This window comes from Lactuca serriola, chromosome 5, assembly GCF_051521515.1.
Source record: "Lactuca serriola cultivar US96UC23 chromosome 5, Lser_US96UC23_V15, whole genome shotgun sequence".
Classification (NCBI taxonomy): Eukaryota; Viridiplantae; Streptophyta; class Magnoliopsida; order Asterales; family Asteraceae; genus Lactuca; species Lactuca serriola.
This window is the reverse complement of record NC_136412.1, coordinates 143,428,090-143,434,141: the sequence shown is the minus strand read 5'-3', so window position 1 is coordinate 143,434,141 and position 6,052 is coordinate 143,428,090. Positions and strand designations below refer to the sequence as shown.

General features: G+C 38.5%; 1 pseudogene; it reads right to left on the bottom strand.

Moving 5' to 3' along the window:
- Nucleotides 1-2,902: 2,902 nt before the first annotated feature.
- On the bottom strand, nt 2,903-3,020 carry LOC145056302 (5S ribosomal RNA; annotated as a pseudogene).
- Nucleotides 3,021-6,052: the final 3,032 nt, after the last annotated feature.

Genomic DNA, 6,052 nt, shown 5'->3' with positions numbered 1-6,052 from the left:
TGTATCCATGTAAGTGTATTCATGTAAACGTACTCATGTAAGCGTATCTATGTAAACGTACTCATGTAATATTTAGACGACCTTCGGACGGATACCCGATACCCTACCAGACCACATCCTAACGATGAAAAGGAAATAAAGCGGGTTAGCCTTCCTAAGTCCTTTAAACATTACTTATATAACTATACATCTACAGGCATGCTTTTAACAAAGTATCTATGTAAAGGTATTCAAGTAAGTGTATCCATGTAAGTGTATTCATGTAAACGTACTCATGTAAGCGTATCTATGTAAACGTACTCATGTAAGCGAATCTACGTAAACGTACTCATGTAACATGTAATATATTAGTATAGACTCATGAATGAACTGACTCTTGTGATGATTCCTTGTACTTGGAATGGTAAGTAGTATCTCCTAACTATACATATAATAGTTACTAGTAAGCTACAAGTATAATGAAGGTATACCTTTGCTACCTAAAGGTACTAAACTGACTGAAGGTACTTTATGTATACATGATATATAACTAATAGTTGAACGACCTTCGGACGGATAACCGATACCCTAAAGCCACATCCCAACGAGGAAAAGGAAATAAGGCGAGCTAGCCTTCCTAAGTCCTTCAAGTATTACTTATATAACTATACATATATGGGCATGAATTTGATAATATAAAAGCATAAAAGAAGTTTTGTAAAACCTTTGAAAAAGATTTATATCTAAGAAAAGATCGACTTGATGTCAATTTATAAAACGGGTTGAAAGTATTTGTTTGATAAAACAGTTTAAGTATAAAGAAACCTTTGTTTGAAACATAATTGTAAAAGAGTTTGAAATGAAACATACATTGTATAATAAACAGTTTAATAAAGAGTTTTAAACACATAAAAACATTTAAGATAAACATTTGAAGAAATCTGTTTGGTAAAACAGTTAACGTATAGTAAATCCATTTGCATGTTAGTTATTAATCACATGTGATTGATATAATAACTAGCATGATTCAACCCGTATCCCCCCCCCCCCCCATAAAGCATTTAAAATCATTTAGAAAAATTTAAAAGGTAAATTCAAGGGGTATGAACTCACCTACAGTGAGCGGATCGGAAGGAAGTGTCGGATAAGTCTTGGTGTCAAGTGAAGACTTAGACACACACAATGATCCTAATTACATATGAAGGCATATGTATATAAAAAATTAGTGATTATAACACTAATTAAACATGTATAAACATCCTAACGCGAGGAAAACACTTTGGTCAAGTGCTAGGAGGCTATCGGGTTGCAACAAAGGAGTGCAAGGCCTCATACGGGAGTTTATGGTCCAATGACCATGTTTGCTGGAGTTTACAGCCCAGGGGAGTTTACTCCTGGCTGTAAACTCTCAATTGTTCACCAAAAGGGGCTTAAAACTCTAAGGGCTTAAGTGGTTAAGTGCTCCAAAGTTTTAAACAAGTGTTTGGGTGGGTTTAAGGTCCTAAAATGACCTTGTATGGTGTTTACGGCTCTGGGACCACTCCCCCATGAGTTTACGGCCGTAAACTCATGGTAAGGAGTACCATTTCGTGAAATGAAGTCCTTAACTCAATGGTGTAAGGTTCTATGCTAATATCCAAGGCTCACTAAAGTGTTAGGGTGTCATTTTCACCCTTAAAAGGGGTTTACGGCCCAAGAACATGCCTTGGCCGTAAACTCCTTGAATCCCATGATTTATTATGTTTTCTAAGCTCTAAGTATGATAAACCTAGTGTACAAAGAGTTGGATCAAGAGTACTTACGATCTAGGAGCTTGAATGGTCGGTTTTGGCCAAGAACACTAGTGTGTGTTTTTGGTGTTCTTGGTGAAACTTGAAGATGAGTTTTGAAGATCGGGGACGAAGATTGGGATGATACTTGAGAGGATTTGGGCCAAATGGAAGGGAGGAATGAACAAATGACCACTTCTTCATCATATAAGCAAGAGTTTACGGCCCACATGGAGTTTACGGCCGTAAACTCCCATGTGTTGGCCGTGAACTCCTTGCATGAGTGCTTAGGGTCATTTCTTTGAGCTAAAACTTCAGCTGATAAACCCCGACACTTATTCCTAAGTGTTCAAGGCTCAGAATGCTCAAATAAACTTCTAATTGTGCTAAAAGATAACTACAATGAGTTTGACTTTCAAAGAAGTGTTAGACTAAACTGGATGGAAATTTCGGGTTGTCACATCATCCCTCTGTTAGAGGGAATTTCGTCTCGAAATTAGAATTTAGGTAAAGGAGTAGGCATGAATAATCGAGCAAGGAGGTGAGGAAACTTCCTAATCGATTGATTCTCGCGCTCATAAGTGAATTCGGGTCCTCGGTTGGTATCCCAACGAACCTTCACTAATGGGAGTCGGCGTTGCTTCGTTCGCTTGACCTCTCGGTCGATGGTCACTAATGTTCTTCCACGAAGGCGGGGCTCTGGTTGATCTCGATCTCTTCGAGTGGCATTACGAGAGTCCTGACCGAAAGGTACGTTTTCAAGTTTGAGACGTGAAGGGAGAAATGTACGTTACTAAGTTCGCGGGGTTGGTTAAGTTGTGGATGTTTCCTTGCCATTTCTTACTACGAGAGTAGATAAATAAGTCATTTACAAGGACAATGACGAACTGATCCAAGCAAGAATGGTGTACTCTATTCATTACGTTCATGAATACTATGGGCGTATTCGTCGTATCCGAGGGGTATCACTATGGACTCGCAGTGTCTGCATCAAGTTTGGAAGATTGTCCTCGGGACACCCTTCACTAACACTCGTAACTGGTGATATTCAGATCTTAGGTTCATTTCTGAAAGGTACATCGTTCCTTGCGGTTGGTCAACTAATTCATCTATGCGAGGCAGAGAGTGATGATTTCTAATGGAAGTCCTGTTGAGGTCTGCACCACAAGGACTTCCCAAATGTCACCCATACTAGTACTACTTTCGCCCATGCACGCTTAACTGCGGAGTTCTAATGGGATCCGGTGCATTAGTGCTGGTATGATCGCACCCTCTGAATTCTGTCTTCTTCAAGAATAAGACCAAAGCTCCCAAAGGTGAGAAGCTTGGTCTTTTCATTCTGTTACTGAGTAGTCGTTAAACTTTCTGGACGGTTCTTTTATCATTTTGATTCAGGCCAAGAGAGGAGTTATTATACATGAAAACTTAGCATATACTAGTTATGATATAACCAAGACGGGGAGGATAATAAAATGTGTGATTCTACTCTAGTGCCACATCTCAACGAGGAAAAGAAACTAAGTTAGAAATCTCACATTCTATTGTCTACCAGGTCTTCGTTATGTATAACTTGGGAATGTATAAGCGAGGAAAGTCATAATAATAATCTTCTTACGAATCTTTTTTGATGAACTAAGATTTCCTAGTAAAGGCTACTATTGACCCTGGATGTACGTCGGTCATTCAGTGAAAAAGTAAGAGTATGATCTCGAAGGTTTGGCCTACATCCCTATGATGCAGTCCTAGTACGGAATGGAAGTATGTTTACGAAAGTTTGACCTACATCCCTATGATGCAGTCCTTAGTAAGGAGTAGAAGTAAGTTCGTAGAATGGTCTCAAGACATTTGTTGTTCAAGCCGAGGTATCGTTGGTTGGTGAATAACATGATCAAACCACTGAAAGAGACTTGGAAATGTCTCCGGAGTTAAATTACTATAGTCCAATGACTTGACTAAATCATGTTTCAGATAGACTCCAACGAAGGTATGATGAAAGCATTTTAACAAAAGAGTGACACAGAAGTTAGGCGACTGTCAATATCATTGACGTTTAAGATGTAACAAGTTTGGGAACATTGACCTTGCAGAGGGTCTTACATCACATCTGAAGTAGAAAAAGTCCTTGATAGCATAAAGGTCTAACTAAAAGTACTTACAATAATAGGTAGTCACATAGGAAAGTGCTACATAGAACATAGGCAGGAACACGGTTCTTTAAAACAGAGAAGGAAAGTAAAGTATCTCCTGATGGCGACGGTCACCCCTATGGTGAACCCTTAGTCCAGCTAGTTGACGTTCCATATCAAGTAGGTGTCTTTCGTACACCCTCTGACGTACTCGGAGCTCTATGACTTCGGCTCGAGTTTCACCTAGGGCTTGCAACAGGGTTTCATGGTTTCTCTCAGATCTCTCGTGAGTGTGTTCAAGGTAATCGGTGTGAATGGTATGCGTTCCTACGTTGGTATCAACCTCTGCGATACGTTGGAGAGTCATCATGCCCTGAATTTTGTTTCGGGCAACTCTACAGATCATGATTGTTAGAACTTTGTCTGGTGAGCTCCCTTCGTTTACGTTGTAGAAGCTTCGGTCTCCATTAAACGTCATAGGCTGATCTTGATCTTCGCTCCATGTTGCCAAGCATTCTACCCAAGGAGGCGTCGGACCATGAAAAGCCGGACGAGGGTTAGAATTCGGAATGGGAGCTACCTGGGGCAGGTTCTCAACTTCGGGTTCGGAGTTAGCACCATCCAAAAGGTCTTCATCATGGTGATCATTCAAAGGGATCGGATGATCATTCTCTGGTTCTACTCCAAACCATCCAGCAATGACTTCGTTCGGCAGATACGGGTTGCCGTGGGGATGGAGTCCAGCCATGTTATCTTCGCGAGAATTGGGGCCAAGAAGTAGTTATTAGACTAATTAACTAGATAATTATAAGAAAATCTTCATTAGTTACATCACTATTTGTAAAGTGCATACCAGTTATATGTAATCAACACAGGATAGGCCTTCGAATAAGTGACCTTAACTCCAAATTCACAAGGAATAGGGGTAAAGTAAAAATTTCACCGATTCTAAGTCTATAACATCCTAGTTACATATAGCCTTAGTGTATCCACTTAGCAACTATAAACTTAGTAATGAAGATCCTTTTTAGTTCTCAAGTAAGTAATTATAGTAACACAAAACACCCCTATGGTATTTTAGACTTATGTTATGTTATAATGTTCTCGTTGTAGTAGTGTTGGTAAGTTTTTAGACTTGTTGCCATATCACAACCATTCTCGGGCATATGCTAATCACTCCTCGGACCAGCATAGTTGATCAGGCTATGCCACTCCCAAGACTGACTATACATCCCCGAGCTTACCTGTGATATTCAACAATCGTAATACTTTTATTCTTGTCATTGTGACACGGATTTTAGTATGAATGCAGGCACGTATACTTAATCAAATATTTTATTATTTAAAGTATAAACTCTTGCTCAGAGTATTTTTAATCCCATTGTATTTATAGTTAGTATATCTTTTATGGGTTGATATACTTAATTCACTATAAACAATGCTCTGATACCAATCTGTCACACCCCCAAAACCGAGAACGACGGAAACGTTCTGGGGCAGAGGACGTCATGTAATGTATGACAACAATGTAAGTAGTAAACAAGCAACATCATCCATTGCATTAATAGTATAATTTTAATTATAAGTGTGTTCTTTCATAATATACAACAATAAAATGAATAATCAAAATATAAGACGAGTCTGGACAGCTCCGTCTTCACAAAACCTGGTCGTCGTACCTTTTTATTTGTGACCTAAGAATACAAGTTATTTTGAAAGCGAGTATCAACCAAAAAGCTGGTGAATTCATAAGTATTAATGTGTCTTTGATTTGTAAAACTTGTAATGAAAGACTTGACATTGTTTTGAAAGAAAGTTCGTATAAGTGTGGAAATGTTTGTAAGTAATTGAAAGCGTTTGAAAAACCCTAGAAATCCCTATGATTCCTATTAGTATAGATGAAATCTTCTAACAAGACCTAACTGTTTTGAAAGTAGCCTTCTACCAAGACTCGACTGTTTTGAAAGTAGCCCTCTACCAAGACCCGACTGTACTATTATTATTAATATAAGACATTATATCCTTTGGTACTAGGATACTCAAATATAATTCACCTCATAGGTTATGTGAATGACTCACAAGATAAAGGTAATAATAATATAAATAACTCAATTATTATCCTTTTGTACTAGGATAACTAACAGTGTAAACTAAAGACATCCGTAGATGTACATTTAC